The sequence below is a fragment of the Phycodurus eques genome, chromosome 13 (assembly GCF_024500275.1).
Source record: "Phycodurus eques isolate BA_2022a chromosome 13, UOR_Pequ_1.1, whole genome shotgun sequence".
NCBI lineage: Eukaryota > Metazoa > Chordata > Actinopteri > Syngnathiformes > Syngnathidae > Phycodurus > Phycodurus eques.
The window spans coordinates 18,098,192-18,115,053 of record NC_084537.1 but is presented as its reverse complement, the minus strand read 5'-3'; the positions used below and the strand labels follow the sequence as shown (position 1 = coordinate 18,115,053).

Below are 16,862 nucleotides of genomic sequence, written 5' to 3'. Positions count from 1 at the left end.
GACAAATTAAGTTCACCTATAAATAGTGCAATCAAGCTTGGCCCTGAAATTTTAAAGCCCCTTTTCTAACATGTTCCCTTTTACAGTTTTCAGATCATTTCTGTTTTACTTGATTTATATTTTATTGTATTTTCATCATGAAAGCAAAAAGACAATTCTTCTCTTGCTGTCATTTTTGAGTGGATCGAGCCGTTGAAGGCTTGGTGTGACTTGGTGTGATGTCATCGACCGAACTGGAGACCAAATTTGCCGCATATGCGGACAAAGGAATTAACTATACTATAAAGTCATAGAATTTACTCATATTTTATATATTGTCGCTGTCGGGGGGGAATCCTTACACCTCGAAGATGACAACTTTCAGGGGAGAAACAAAACGAACAAAAAAAAAGCCATCTTGCTTGAGTTTACAAACACTCCTTTCTTTGTTCAAGTTCGTATAATGCCTTATATTGCTATCATATACCGCACAGTCACATCACCACAACAGCACTCCAAAATTATGTTCAATCATTCATTTATTATACTGTCATTGATTAAAATGGTACAATACAGCGCCGCTCACACCAAGCCCGACTGTACAAAAAGCCTTTAACTTCACAAACGCAAGCGCCTGTGTTACATCGTCGTCCAAAAATCTTTGTCTAAGGCCTTAGAGCCACGAGCGCTGCAATAAATACAATGAGCGCTAAACCCGTGTATTAGTCAGAAATGAATCTGCACGCACTTACCTCTACGGCTCATGTGGTTTCCTTCTGCAACGAAGCATTACAGCTATCGACTTGAACAAAACAAGCCTATGCAAATTTATCTAACCTATTTTCACTTATTGTCTAAAAATGAAAAACATCCATACTTTCAACATAGGTGACAATTATGCCACACGGCTTCTGCAGAACGACGTTTTAAAACAATTCTCAAGACATTTTGAGCATTTTCATAGATGAGCACAACCGTCGTAGTACAAAAGAAATTGGGTCTGTCTGCGCCTGGCGGGCGTGAAAATGGCCAACTTTATTAGCCGCTAATCCAGTGCTTCTCAATTATTTTCTGTTAAAACATTTGGCGCCCCCCACCCGCCCCGCGCGACTATAAATAGTATCATTCGTCTCGAAAATTGTCATTCGTACACCTCTGCATAACATTGTATCCTTATTCCCGTTAACGAAAACAAAATAAGAAAAAAGAAAGTTTACTTACAACAAAGAATAACTTTATTCACACAATCTTAATCAGTAACAGAAAAGATTTAAAGTGCATCAGTTTGCCTGAAATTAAAAAAAACAAATCCTTACTTAAACGGTAAACATTTCCTGACCGACTTATTGCATCATTTGATACTGAAAACTAAAATGAGCAATGTCATTTATACGTCTGGCAACAGTGTCATTTTAATTTTTGCTGCAGGAAGTATCAGCTCCTCTGCTATTGTGTGTGTTTTTTCTGTTGTTGCACTGAGCAATTTGGTACGCCACCTTATATGATGCTAACAGTGCTCGCTGGTTTACCGAAGTAGCGTTCACGAAGCGGGATGATTGTTGGCAATATTCGGCACGTTTTCGCTGAAAAACTCCAGCGGCTTACCAGCGTGACTGGGGTGCAATGTCTTCGAGTGACACCTTCATTTATTTGGTAATTTATTCATGCTGTCCGCTGCCAGCATTTTTAGACATAGCAAACACGCAGGTCTTTCTTCGTCGCCTACAGTTGTCACAGTGAAGCCGAGTGCTACATACGCTTCGTCCTATTTCCTCGTCTTAGCCTTTGGCCCATCTGCTCTGAGAGAAGGCGGGCTCGACTCGGTTTTGGTCATTTGTGGGAGGGGAAAAAGAAAAACAAAAAGCAGGCCTGCACTGGTCTGGGCGTCACCACAGCCGACTTCAAACCTGTCCAATCGAAGCGGGTTCTTTCCTCCTTTTCAAAAGCGCCATAAATAGTCTCGCTGTTGAAAAGTCGCTGGTGACTTAAATATGTCTCTGGACCTTATTGATCCAGCTCCACTGTATGCCCCCTCCAACGATATCTCCGTTGCAACCCGCTGATAACTGTGACACTCTTAGCTCAGTGGGCGCTTCCCTCGGCGAACATCCTGTTTGAAGATTGGCAATGGCAAATTTCTGTTGATCCATTTTTAGCGGTTTTCTTTGTTTTATGATGTATAAGTGTGCACAGCATGATGAAGAGGACTGTTTGAATTCTAATTGAACCAGGATTTGGTTTTGTCCATTCATAGCAGACTTTGAGAATCGCTGATGCAGGCCGACAAAAAGTCGCAAAATAAATGACCAATATACTGCATGATGCAGTTACTGTAAAAGCGTAATCTGTTTCATTAGTTTTGGCTTTAGAAAATCTTGCACAGCAGTGTGCAAAAATAGTGCGAGAAAAAAAAGAAAGTACAACCAACAAATGAAATCACTCGGATGGATTTAAAATAACTTAAAATGTATGAAAGTATTCCTTAAATAAAATTAACAATTACATATCAAGCAAATACTTAAGTAATCATTCAACTGAACTTCTTCTTTTCCTTGTGGCTTGTCCCTTTAGGGGTCGCCACAGCGCGTCATCCTATCTCCTGTAATCCTCCTCTCGAACACCAACTGCCCTCATGTCTTCCCTCACGACATCCATCAACCTTCTCTTTGGTCTTCCTCTCGCTCTCTTGCCTGGCAGCTCCACCCTCATCATCCTTCTACCAATATACTCACTAGTTCTCCTCTGGACGTGTCCAAACCATCGAAGTCTGCTCTCTCTAACTTTGTCTCCAAAACATCGAACCTTGGCTGTCCCTCTGATGAGCTCATTTCTAATTTTATCCAACCTGATCACTCCGAGATCGAACCTCAACATCTTCATTTCCGCCACCTCCAACTCTGCTTCCCATTTTCTCTTCAGTGCCACTGTCTCTAATCCGTACATCATGGCTGGCCTCATCACTGTTTTATAAACTTTGCCCTTCATCCTAGCAGAGACTCTTCTGTCACCTGAGACCTTCCTCCACCCGTTCCAACCTGCTTGGACCCGTTTCTTCACTTCCTGACCACACTCACCATTGCTCTGGACGGTTGACTCCAACTATTTAAAGTCCCCCACCCTTGCTATCTCTTCTCCCACCACCAGTCATTCATGCACATACATTCTGTCTTACTTCGGCTAATCTTCATTCCTCTGCTTTCCAGTGCATGCCTCCATTTCCAGTGCACGCCTCCATCTTCCTAACTGTTCCTCCACCTGCTCCCTGCTTTCACTGCAGATCACAATGTCATCTCCAAACATCATGGTCCACGGGGATTCCAGTCTAACCTCATCTGTCAGCCTATCCATCACCACTGCAAACGGGAAGGGGCTCAGGGCTGATCCCTGATGCAGTCCCACCTCCACCTTAAATTCGTCTGTCACGCCTACAGCACACCTCACCGCTGTTCTGCTGCCCTCGTTCATGTCCTATATTATTCCAACATACTTCTCTGCCGCTCCAGACTTCCGCATGCAGTACCACAGTTCCTCTCTGAGTACTCTGTCATAGGCTTTCTCTAGATCGACAAAGACACAATGTAGCTCCTTCTGACCTTCTCTGTACTTTTCCATCAACATCGTCAAGGCAAATAATGCATCTGTGGTCCTCTCTCTAGGCACGAAACCATACTGTTGCTCGCAAATACTCACTTCTGTCCTGAGTCTAGCCTCCACTACTCTTTCCCATAACTCCATTGTGTGGCTCATCAACTTTATTCCTTTATTCCGATCCGTTTGATTGCCTTTTAATTTATTATTGTTCATATTTATGATCATCGATACCATGGGACACTACAAAACCCGACCGGGTACTTCCAACCTCAACCTTTTTGAAAAATGAAGACGATGGCGTCAAGACAATAGAATTGGGATTGGCCCATTAAAATGTTAGGGTTCCAAATTATGGTTTCAAGACAAGGTTAAGGTGTCAAGGTAGGGTTTCAAGCCACGGTTAAGGTGTCAAGGTAGGGTTTCAACCCAGGGTTAGGGTTTTAATAAATATTAGGGTTTCCAATTTGGGTTTAAAACCAGGGTTAGGGTTTCAAGTTAATGTTTTGAACCAGGGTGAGGGCTTCAGTTTGGGTTTCAAAGCAGGATTATGACTTGGAAAAGAGCTAAGATTTCAAATTAGGTTTTCAAGACAGGGTTAGGATTTGAAATTAGGATTCTAAACCAGGGTTAGGGTTTTAAAATTACATTTTCAAGTCAAGATTATTGTTCCATGATGTTTTGTCTCAAATTTTTAGTTTTTTACAAAATTTCCATAAATATGTGTTTTACTCGGTGGAATGCTGGACGACTGGCTAGCAAATCTGCCTCGCAGTACTGAGGACCCGGGTTGAAAGCCAGGCCCGCCTGTGTGGAGTTTGCATGTTCTCCCCGTACCTGCGTGGGTTTTCTCCGGGCTTTCCGTTTTCCTCCCACATCCCCAAAACATGCATGGTAGGTTAATTGAAGACTAAATTGCCCGCAGGTATGAATGTGAGTGTGAATGTTTTTTTTGTTTATTTGTGCCTTTCGATTGGCTGGCGACCAGTTCAGGGTGTAACCCACCTCTCGCCCCGAGTCACCTGGGATAGGCTCCAGCATGCCCACGACCCTAGTGAGGATAAGTGGTGTGGTAAATGAATGAATGAATGTGTTTTACTCTTTTTTCTGTGTTATCTGTTTTTCTAAGTTCAAAAATGTTGTCCTTAAGATGTAGAGTGTCTTATGTGTCATTATTATTATTATTTTTTTTTAGATTTGGGCAGGGACTATTGAAGTTGACGCACATGATTTGCTTTCGCGAGCCACATAAAATGATGTGGGCCAGATCTGGTCCCCGAGCCTTGAGTTTGACACCTGTGTGAAGTGCTTTTGAGTTTTGACGCAAGAAATTTTTACTCGCCAGCGTGGCGAACGTGGGCAATATTCGCTTCGCCAAATCCAGTTTCTCGTAGGCATTGGCGAGGTGGCCAACGGGCAGCGTGAACCCTGCTAACCTAGTAGCTCAGGGTTCAAATCGTGTTGAGGGTACTCCTCTTCAGTATAACGTGACAAATGGTGTCAGAAGTGGGGCCATCGATGGCCTAGTTCTTGTTTTGATCAGTGGGAAGTTTCTTAACCCAGAAGATCTATGTTCAAATTCAGATTAAAATCCTCTTCAGAATTACTGAATGTGACCAATGGTGTCAGAAGTGGGATGGTTACATGCTGCCTGCCCAGTTAGAAGGACCCTTAGGGTATGTGTACCCTTAGTATTTGTCCCTGGAGATGGGTGAGGCAGTTGGATGACAACTCTATCATCAATTTTGAAGTGTAAATCTCACAAATAATTATTATCTGGAATGATGACAAATCAATATTTGACAAAGGAGGACAAAGGGCGGCCGCATCTTTCAGGGGACATCTCCACGAATGGAAATGTTCAGTGGTTGTGCAAACATGATGAATCAATAAAGGATGCTACAAAAAAGTGACCGATAATAAACTCATATCATTGAACGGCACAAACCGAAACCCCCGAGTTAACAAGATATGTGGACATATTTTCACAAGTGTTACTTTATTTATTTATCTTGTCGCAAAAAAAAAATACAAATAAAATAAAATGTAAAAATATACATAAATACTATAAACGAAACAAATGTCTGTGACAGGTGGCTGTCGCCCAATAGGTAGAGCCGGTTGTGCAGTGACCGAAGGGTCACTGGTTCGAATCCCGGCTCTGACTGTCCGCATGTCAAAGTGCCCTTGGGCAAGACACTGAACCCTAATTTGCTCCCAGTGGGCCTGGCAGCGCCTTGCATGGGAGCAGTCACCCATTGGTGTGTGAGTGGGTGAATGTGAGGCTTTGTAAAGCGCTTTGGGCACTGATGTTGTAGATAAAGTGCTGTATAAGTGCAGTCCATTTACCATTTACAGGCTACTCCTATTGAACAGCACAATGAAGTTGGGGCTCTTGGCTTTAAGCGTTTTCCTGCTCTTGACAGCCGGTGAGTGCGCATCTCTCATTGGACACGACAAGAGCCCGCCCAAGGCATAAGCGAACTAAGGCCCTGCTTAAGGCCCCGTGACGAGCATTTAACAGTCAAGAGAGTCTGGAGTATTATTTTGACTTTTTTTTAGGGGACCTACGTAGTACTGAGTAAGAACACAAAAAACATTGAAAATAAAAAACTGTAAATGTTTGACTTAAGGTAGTTCATTCTGATTCACTTTTTACCAAAGCTTTTAGACTTTTTTTTTTTTCTTACATTGTCTTGGTGATTATTAAATTTGTATTGTTGCTTGTTTCAGGAAGCTCTGATTAGTTTCAAAATTATGTATGCATTTGCTTCATGTTTTATTGATATTTAATACTGGTTTTTGTACATATTAACTTATTTTAAGATAGCCAAATGATTACATTTGTTGCTGCACATTACTGTTGTTCTTGTACTATATTTGCACAGTGATGTTGCAGATTTTGAAGAAGAATCACCTTTATTGTCATGAACATGCATGCATGCACACAAAATGTGTCCTCTGTGTCTTGCTCAAGGACACCACAGCCGTGAGTCCAGGGGATGTTGGCGGATGGTCCAGTCAGGGTCTTCAACCTAGGTCCCCCGCAATGGCAGGTAATGATTTTAACCATTGGGCCACGGCTGATTCGATAAAACCTAAAATAATAAACCAGACAAAACTTGTACAGTGGATGCGGAATACCGAATTTGTTTTTGTTACGTTGACATGATGGTTCAAATTAATGAATGAATTAAAAAAAAAAAAAAAACAATACCATTCAGCTCATTATGTTATACTGTATGTACATTGTACATCTAATAGTGTCTTAAATATCACTTACAGACGCTCCTCTCCTTTTTGGCAATGTTTTTCACAGGTAAAGCAGTGCGTCCGTCTGCAACAAATGTCCGTGCAGTAAACAAATAGTGGACACATTTGTTCCGGGCGGCGCAAATATGCTTTTATTAATTATTAACTTTTTTGGTGCAAGTGGCATCAAGGTGTCAAGTCTTTTGCCTTTGCGCGGTGAAAACAGCCATGACACTGAATTGGGGAATCGTCATGTCATCCCGCCAATTGAGGGTGACACTGAAAAACACTAGGGGAAGGGAGGGATCCCACTTTTTCCATCTTATTTTGACACAGTAATAAATTATTTCACTTTGAATTTTCTCAAACACGTCATACAGTTGGACCGAGGCGTCAAACTCGAGGTTTGCACGACAGATCCGGCCCGCCGTGTCATTTTGTGGCCTGCGAAGTTGCCTTTCAAAACTAGCCGTAAAAATAATAACCAAATGCATTGGCAAATATGGCAGCACGGTGGACGACTGGTTGGAGCGTCAGACCCACAGTTCTGAGGATCGGGGTTCAATCCCCGGCCCCGCCTGTGTGGAGTTTGCATGTTTTCCCCGTGCCTGCGTGGGTTTTCCCCAAGCACTCCGGTTTCATCCCACTTTCCAAAAACATGCATGGTATGTTCATTGAAAACTCTAAATTGCCCGTAAGTGTGAATGTGAGTGCGAATAGTTGTTTGTTTCTATGTGCCCTGCGATTGGCCGGCAACCGGTTCAGGGTGTACCCCGCCTCCTGCCGATGACAGCTGGGATAGGCTCCAGCACGCCCGCGACCCTAGTGAGGAGAAGTGGCTCAGAAAATGGATGGATGGATTGGCAAATATGGAATGGAATAGGACAATTACGAGGGATCTCACAAAGAAAATATGAGGGAAGGGAAAGAAATGTAAATGCCACACGTTCAAGGCCCACACAGCAATTCCGTAAACAAATACAGTGCAGTTCAGCTTCTGGCTGGTCATATTTAAAAACAAAAAAAAGAAAGGAAAAAGCTTCTCCCGGGCTCTTCATTTGGAGCCGAAGCATTACTAATGGTTTTATAACATAAATCAGACTGGCCTAACTGTCACTATTGCGCTTGTTTGCATCATTCATTTTCTACATACAAGACAAACAATTAATGTTGCGCTTTCTTAAAAAGAGAAGATTTGAGCGGTACAAGTCCCAAATCTCAACACATACCAAACCAAATCTATATTTCAGAAATCTGAATATCACAACTTTTTTTTTGCTTGTTAAAATATTACTTTATTCTCTGACTTCAAACACCCAATTTGAATTGGGGTTTGAATTCCTGGAAGTTGAAACCTGAATTCTACTTTGAAACCCTAACACTCATTGATCTTTGCATGGGCCTTCAACTTCTGTCATAGCATTCCATTTGTGACACCATTTGTCACTGATAACAATAGTTTTGTTCTCTCCAGCTGATTAATGAGTGCAGAATTGTGTTGACACGCGTGGTATATGGCTTGTGTATGCATTCTGGATACCATGTTGTGTGTTGATTGTTTTTAAATCCAGTCGACCCAGAACCAAGTTAAGATCCAGTTCAAGGGTATTACTCCATGGAGTTCTGTAACAAATGGCGGCTTGGTTGTTTTTAATGTATATGTTTTTAGTGGTTGGAAGGACCTTTGGGACAGATGAACTTGTTGTCAGAAGTGGGACAGTTCGTGACCAAAATCGGTTCAAATCTAGGTTAAGCGTACTACTCCCCAGTTTTCATGACAAGCAATGTCTGACGTGGGGCCGTGTGTGGTCTGGCTCTTGTTTAGATAGGTGGGAAGTTTCTAAACCAATGGTTCAAATCCAGGTTGAGTGTACAGCTCCTCAGCTTCAGAAGTCCGGAGGCTCGAGAGCAGGGGTGTCAAAGTTATTTTTGTCGGGGGCCACATTTTAGTTATGGCTTCCCTCGGAGGGCCGTTATGACTGTGAACCCATTTAAAATATTGTCTGATATACACAACAGGTTGATGGATAACTAGTTTTAAAATCAGAAGCCAATAAAAAATGTTGAACTATTATTACATTTATTTCAAAAAGGTGACTGGTAACAAAATGCAATATCTCAACATTATACCAGTAAAGACACCAATTTTGGTATTTTCACAAGAAATATGAAGTCGACACACATGATTTGCTTTCACGGGCCGCATAAAATGATGTTGCGGGCCGGATCTGGTCCCCGGGCCACCAGTTTGACACCTGTGCTCGGGAGCATTTTCTAATCGGGCTCCAGTACTCTGGAATGCCCTACCTGTGCATTTTAAAGCTGCTACCTCAGTAAAAATGTTTAAATCTCGACTTAAGACATTTTTTTTTTGGGGGGCATTGAGTTAAGATGCACGCTGGCCTGTTTTACTGCCGCTTCTCCTCTGACCTCCCCCAGCCTCAACTGCTTGGAGACGGGCCAAGTGACAATGACCGACTCGGACGCTGTCTGTCTGGATTCTGCACCAAACAACTGCGACAAGTTCTGAGGTGGACCACTTCCCTGGATGCGCTGTTGTGGAGGATTCTGCTCCAAACGACTGGGCCAGCCTGGTCATCCTGAAAGAGAGATCCTTCCATCTGCGATCCCCTCTCAAGCGACGTGCTTCAATCAACCCACAAGGATCACATCAGGACCTGACAAGTTCAAGTCTGCTTTGTCGAAATGGCTTTCCTCTGTCTCTGTCTCTCTCATTTTCTACTCTTGTAGTCTTGAATCTGCTTGAGGTTTCTTCCCAAGAGGGAGTTTTCCTTGCCTCCGTCGCCTAGTGCTTGCTCATGTGGGGTTCAGTTGGTCTTTTAATGAGTGATCTTTGACCTGCTCCATGTGTCAAGTGCCCTGAGACAACTTCTGTTGTGATTTGGGACTGTATATATAAAATTCAATTGAATTGAATGATAAATTGCGCCAGAAGTGGGGCCATCCATGGCCTAGCTCTTGTTTTGATCAGTGAAAAGTTTCTTTTCCACAGTTGATCTAGGTTTAAATCCAAATTAAGGTTCTCCTTCGAATTATGTGACAAATGGTGTCAGAAGTGGGATGGTACATGCTGCTAGTGCAGTCGGAAGGACCCTTGGGCCACGGGAACCTTTAGTGTTGGTCCCGAGAGATGGGTGAGGCAATTGGATGATTGGAATGGAAAACTGGCAACAACACACAATTCCGTAGCCTCTAACTTCAACTTTTGATGTGTAAATTTCTCTTATAATAATTATCTGGATGGATGACAGGTACATATTTGATAAGACGCTGGAGGACAAATGGCGGCCGCATCTTTCAGGCGGCATCCTATTTGGAAAGCATTCGGTGGATATGTTAACACGATGAGTCAATAACAGCTGCTATAAAAAGGGACTGATAACACAATAGCATTGAACAGCACAAAGCGAAACTTCCAAGTTAACAAGGTATGTAGACGTTTTTTGTGGTTGTGTTTTCAAAAGTGGGGCTTTATTTATCTTTTTGAAAACTAAATGTATGTCACAGGCGACTTGTGTTGAACAGCAAAATGAAGTTGGTGCTCTTGGGTTTAAGCATTTTCCTGCTCCTGACAGCTGGTGAGTGTGTATCTTTCACTGGACATCAGAGCTTGAGGAAGAACAAAGTAATACAAGAAAAAGTTTAATGTTAGGACTACGGTAGTTTATTTTGAATTACTTTTTACTAAAGCTTTTAGTCACTTTTACATTATAGGTTTAAGACTTTATTATTGCATTGTGTCATCTTGTTTCAGGAACCTTGGTTTAGTTTCATCATTATTTAAGTATTTGCTTGATGTTATATTATTTGATACTGTTTTTGCACGTTAAATTGTTTTATCATAAGTATTTTACACATTGCTGCACTTAACTTTTGTTCCTGCACTATTTTTTGCAGTGCTCTTGAAGTTTTTTTTTCCAACCAAAAATAATAAACCTGAAAACACTTTTTCCCCCCCCAAAAGTTTCATAAAATTCTAATTATACTCTGATGGTTGATAACTTCAAAATAATGCTGACTGTCATTTGCATTGACTATTTAATAAAAACAAAGAAAATTTTTTTTTGGGGGCGGCAACTGGTTCGAGCGTCTGCCTCACAGTTCTGTGGACTTGGGTTCAATCCCCGGCCCCGCCTGTGTGGAGTTTGCATGTTCTCCCCGTGCCTGCGTGGGTTTTCTCCGGGCACTCCGGTTTCCTCCCACATCCCAAAAACATGCATTAATTGAAGACTCTAAATTGCCCGTAGGTGTGAATGTGAGTGCGAATGGTTATTTGTTTCTATGTGCCCTGCGATTGGCTGGCAACCCGTTCAGGGTGTACCCCGCCTCCTGCCCGATGATAGCTGGGATGGGCTCCAGTACTCCCGCGACCCTCGTGAGGATAAGCGGCTCAGAAAATGGATGGATGGATGGATGGATTTTTGGAATGCGGTCAAGTCGGTTGGCCAGAATGAGTGATTCTCAAACCGTGCTCCTCTCGGGGTACACGAAAGAATCACTACCTAAGTACATTTCAGTTGTATTGAACTTTTAAGTTTAATAAATGTACATTTAATCATTTAAGAACTGTTTGTTTAAAACTTATTTCAATAAAATTTTCATTTAACTTTGATGTGCAATACAATTTAATTTAATCATTACTATTATCTTTTTATTTTCCTATATTTAAGCTGTTTTTATGTTTCTCTTTATTTGTATATATTAATTAACTTGCTTTGCTTTGAACTCAATCAAAAATATAATCTGAGTAAAATGTTTACTGCAGCCGTCATGAATCAGTTATTTTTAAAAGTGGGTTTAACAGTATTGTTTTTGGTGTATGTGGCAGACATCGACTAAATTATTATTTTTTTATTCTTTAGGCACAGATGCCTTATCTATTAGCAACGACCGAGTGCGCAATTACACGTATAACCCGTTTGGCAACCCCCCCCTTGGTCTCATAAATGATGACCACAGTAACTTATTTGGCCAGTCCGCCGGCCAAAATACTCTCCCCACAGAATGAGCCGTCCTGACCCTGAGGATTCGCCGTGAGAAGCAGTAGACACCCAGTCAGTAGTCTTCATTTATGTGTGGTACAAATGCGTGTATTCTGTGTCACACAGCTTTTAAATGACATACTGTATGGGCCCTTCCACTGAATCGCTGCCATTTGCGTCCCCGCGAACGATAGAAATGTTTCTTTAAAATACCTTTTTATTTCGTCAAATGTCCCGATAATATTGTATATTTCATAAATACAATTTAAGATTATTGTAAATGATCTTGAACACTGGAAAACCTTTGTTGCCTGTCCCTGCTTCCTAAAATTAGACTTTACCGTGAAATAGAATTTAAATCCTTTTGAGATGTTAATTTTTTTTTTCATATTTGCTACTTGAGTTACTCTTTATCCCAATTACACATTTATTCAAACACAAAACAAAAAAGAAAAAAAAGTATTTCATTCAAATTCCCACTTTTGTCATGTTCCTTGTTTTTCACTCAATAATGTTAACCGAACACATTTTGGAAACATTTGGAATATTCCACAAGGCATACAGCCCACAGGATGTTGCATCATTCAGATCCTCTGCAGCCCATGAAAAGTACAAAAGTAATTTCATTCATATATTTGATGATCTTTCAACTATGACTGGGAGATTGTAATCAAGTCTTGGCTCAGTCCTGTTACCTAAATCATTATTGATATTTGAATTTATAAAACTTTTTTTTCTTGAATCACTGTCATGTACTTAATGTCACCATGCTGTTAGCATAAATGCCATGTGGCTATATTTCATGTATTTGCAAATTCGACGCTGACAACTCACCTCTGTTACTTAGTCCTGTTACTCAGATGAGTTTCAATACTATAAAATGACAAATTAAGTTGCTTGAGATGGGCTAGTACACATTTTGAGTTGCTTAATGTGGTAGAACTAGTTTCAGATGAATTCTATGTCATACTGCATTGAAAGAGTTCATGTCATTTAAAAGCTTTGTAACAGGGAATGTCATTTACAGTGTACTGTATCACAAGTAAGGTTTATCCATCGATGTAATAGGAAGTCTGAAAGTATGTTACTTTCTTCGACAGGAGCGCCAAAGCGGCAGGAGTGCATCAAGTCTGAAATACTCTACCAAAAAAAATCTGACTACAAATTCATGTAATTTTGTTCGAGCTGTCCCCGACCCATCTAAAATGAGTCTGCGACCCACTTTTGTGCCCCGAACCACCAGTTGAGAATCCCTGCTTTGCAAAGCATTAAAAAAAAGAAATAAAAAAACATTCAAGTGACTTTGGAATCATTTTTTGTTGGTGGTGTTAAACATGAATGGATGCTGACCTCCTATATCATGCGTATTCAGTGTATTTGCAGGTTTAAGACTTGACCACGAGGAGTTTAAGATCTGAGCTTGTTATTATATCACAACATTGTGAATCAAATTGCCTTTCATTTATTATTCGGATGATAATCTATACAATGGTACACTATAAAAACTTGCTTCCAACCTCAACCGTTTTGGAAAATGAAGCCGGTGCTGTCAAGACAATGGTAGGGTTTCAAATGATGGTTTCAAACCAGGATTAAGGTTTGAAGGTGGGGTTTCAAGACAGGGCTAGGGTTTTAACCCTCCTGCTATGTTCATTTGTCAGGGACATCAATGATGTTCCCGGGTCAATTTACCCCAGTGCATGTTTAATTATCCAAAAGCTGCCCAAAACCAAAAAATTCCCAATCAGCGTTGTTAATATTTCAGTAATAACTCAATTACTACCTATTCTATCAATATTTAATGCAATCGTGTTCCTCATCTCTCACATGTAATGGTTTAATTAGGCTAATTCACTCGTTTTTCATTTTAAAAAAACATGTTCAAACTGTTTTTATTGTTTCACCACTTTATTACTTTTGAAAGACCAACATATAAAACACAATAGTTTTACATAAAAATGAAACATAAGATTGAAATTTAGTTTGACAGACATGCACTGTTTGTGAAACAGAAATGAACAAAATAACAAGCAATTGCAATATAACAAAAGTGTGTGTGTGTCTATCTGTACATCTACACAGCACACGAGTGACATGTCATCACACTGTGCTTCGTGCAAATTAATTTTGCACAGGTCATGCTTGTCTTGACATCATCAGATGGCCTGCAGATATGGCACCTCTTCCTCTTCCATTCCCCCCCCCAGCAGCAACCTAGAAACAAGAGGACCATGATTACCTTACTATGGTGTCTTTTTGGTGATCCCAAGACACACACAACACACTCTCATACACACACATACACGCACACGTACCTCACCTTCTAGTGTACCCGGCGCAGTCCTCTCCTGGATCTCCCTCACTGTGGCTGCAGCGGCTGGGGTCCTCGCCAAGTGCTGCCTCCGTTGGATGGGTGGTGTCACAAGTGCCTTCCCCAGCTCATCGAGAAAGATGCGCCTCTTGTACAGCTTTGACACATTCCAGTCAGGAAAGATCTCAGTCCAGATGACAAACGCATTATGGGCCGATACATTGATCATGTTATGAAAGATGCCCAATGGCCAGCGCGCAGTCATTCGCTTGGTGCTGTAGGACTGTGTTACTTTGTCCAAGTTGTGTCCCCCCCCTTTGGTGGCATTGTAATCCAGGATCATGCTTGGTTCTTGGTCCTGTCTTGGGCTGATTTCAGCAGTTTTGTGCAGTGCTCATGAGAAAAACATTTTTTCCCTTTTTGGGGCAGTAAGACGCTAGGGCTGTGGTGTCTGTGAAGGCAAACATGAAGATTGACTGACATATTTGGGGATGAAGACCACTGTATTTCCCTATTTTTTGTCTTGCTTGGAGGAATAGGAATATCAATTCCCTCATCTGGTTCAAAATCAGAATCATTAGAATCAGAATTTAGCTCAAAATAGTCTTCATCTTCAGACACATCGTCCTCTATTTCACGGCCATGATCAAAGATGACTTCCAGAGCCTTCTGGACTGACATCCTTTTGCTTCTGTTGCTCATTTTGGAAAGGTCTGCCTAACAGAGTGTAATGTTGGTCGGACTCCCATGCAGAGAATCTTTGATATGTTTTGCCCCTCCCCTGTTGAGTGTCCACTGAATGTGGGTGGAGAACAAAAATGGTTCCCGTCAAAAGTCACCGCACCTGTGTGTGCGTGTGCATGTGTGTGAGTGAGAGACTAAGTCTCACAGTTACAAAGAAAGAAATACGCTGACATTTCTGACACCCTTTCACCTCCAGTTTGACTGGTGGGTCAAATTGACCCGAACAGTATCTATGTGATATAAACATGCAGGGGGTGGTTGCAAATATGTGAGATGAACCAGTTTCATTTTATATGTTGATTGCACTAATTAAGGCAAGCAGAAGAAGCTTCATGCTGCAAAAATACTTTTAACTATTTTTCCTAGATCTTCAAACCTTAAAACGGGTCAATTTGAACCGTAACATAACAGGAGGGTTAAATAAAGGTTAAAGTTTCGAATTTGGATTTCAAACCAGGATTAGGGTTTCAAGGTAGTGTTTTGGTTGTTGTTTTTGAGTGCTTCAGTTTGGTTTTCAAGCCAGAATTATATTTTCCAAAACAGTTAAGGTTTCAACTAAGTTTTCAAACCAGGGTTGGGGTTTTAAACAAGGGTTAGCATTTCAAATTATGGTCTCAAATTACAACCCCAATTCCAATGAAGTTGGGATGTTGTGTTAAACATAAATGAAAACAGAATACAATGATTTGCAAATCATGTTCAACCTATATTTAACACAACATCCCAACTTCATTGGAATTGGGGTTGTAATTTGAGACCATAATTTGAAATGCTAACCCTTGTTTAAAACCCTAACCATGGCTTGAAAACTTAAGTTGCTACCTTAACCCTTTTGCAAAATATAATTCTGGCTTGAAAACCAAACTGAAGCACTAAAAAAAAAAAAAAAAAAAAAACACTACCTTGAAACCCTAACCCTGGTTTTAAATCCAAATTAGAAACTTTAACCTTTATTTAAAACCCTAACCCTGTCTTGAAACCCCACCTTGAAACCTTAATCCTGGTTTGAAACCATAATTTGAAACCCTAACATTGTCTTGACAGTACCGGCTTCATTTTCCAAAACGGTTGAGGTTGGAAGCAAGTTTTTATAGTGTACCGTTGTATAGATTATCATATGAATAATAAATGAAAGGCAGTTTGATTCATAATTTCGTGATATAACAACAAGATCATATCATACACTCCTAGTGGTCAAGTCTTAAACCTGCAAATACCCTGAATACACATGATATAGTAGGTCAGCATCCATTCATGTTTAACACCACCAACAAAAAATGATTCCAAAGTCACTTGAATGTTTTTTTTCCATTTATTTTTTCAATGCTTTGCAAAGTAGGGATTCTCAACTGGTGGTTCGGGGGACAAAAGTGGGTCGCAGACTCATTTTATATGGGTCTAAGTTAATGATTATTTGCTAAAAACAATAAAGTTTATCAGTTTGAACATTCAATATTTTGTCTTTCCAGTTATTCAATTAAATATAGGTTGAACATTATTTGCAAATCATTGTATTCTGTTTTTATTTATGTTTAACAACGTCCCAACTTCATTGGAATTGGGGTTGTAGCATTAGGGCTTCAAATTAAGGCTGCAAGCAAAGGTTTGGGCTTCAAGGTAGGATTTCAAGCCAATGTTGGGTTTTCAAAAAAGGTTAGTGTTTCAAATTAGGATTTCAAATTAGACCTTTGAATGTCTGACTTTTTGAATGAAAAAAAGAAAAAGAGCTGGCGAGCGCTTTTTACATAACCACTTTTGGCTTTAATGATTACAATCCAAAACATTTGTACAACATTTTCAACTTTAGAAAATGGATGACATTTTTTGTTTGTTTACTACTATTTGGCTGACACTTACTGCTATATGGAAACAAAATAAATGTACCAGAAGAAACGTCTTTGTCTAGTTATTATTATCATGACCACATGGTGGGGAAAACGCTTGTTTTCATACACGGTTTGGGATTAAATTCATGAGCGCCACTC

At 40.6% G+C, this 16,862-nt stretch overlaps 1 protein-coding gene and 1 long non-coding RNA gene across 2 annotated transcripts in view; one reads left to right on the top strand and one right to left on the bottom strand.

Annotated features, from left to right (window-relative positions):
- The first annotated feature begins 10,192 nt into the window (after nt 1-10,192).
- On the top strand, nt 10,193-13,114 carry LOC133412006 (uncharacterized). The gene is made up of 4 exons (XR_009769715.1): nt 10,193-10,268; nt 10,348-10,418; nt 11,703-11,894; nt 12,923-13,114. It is a non-coding gene; the product is annotated as an uncharacterized LOC133412006 (long non-coding RNA).
- Nucleotides 13,115-16,612: 3,498 nt separating this feature from the next.
- The window catches only part of rheb (Ras homolog, mTORC1 binding), a 10,218-nt gene continuing 9,968 nt past the window's right edge, over nt 16,613-16,862 (bottom strand). The window contains exon 8 of the mRNA XM_061694812.1: nt 16,613-16,862. This exon is cut by the window's right edge and continues 310 nt beyond it. The gene's annotated coding sequence lies outside the window, so the exon portion shown is untranslated.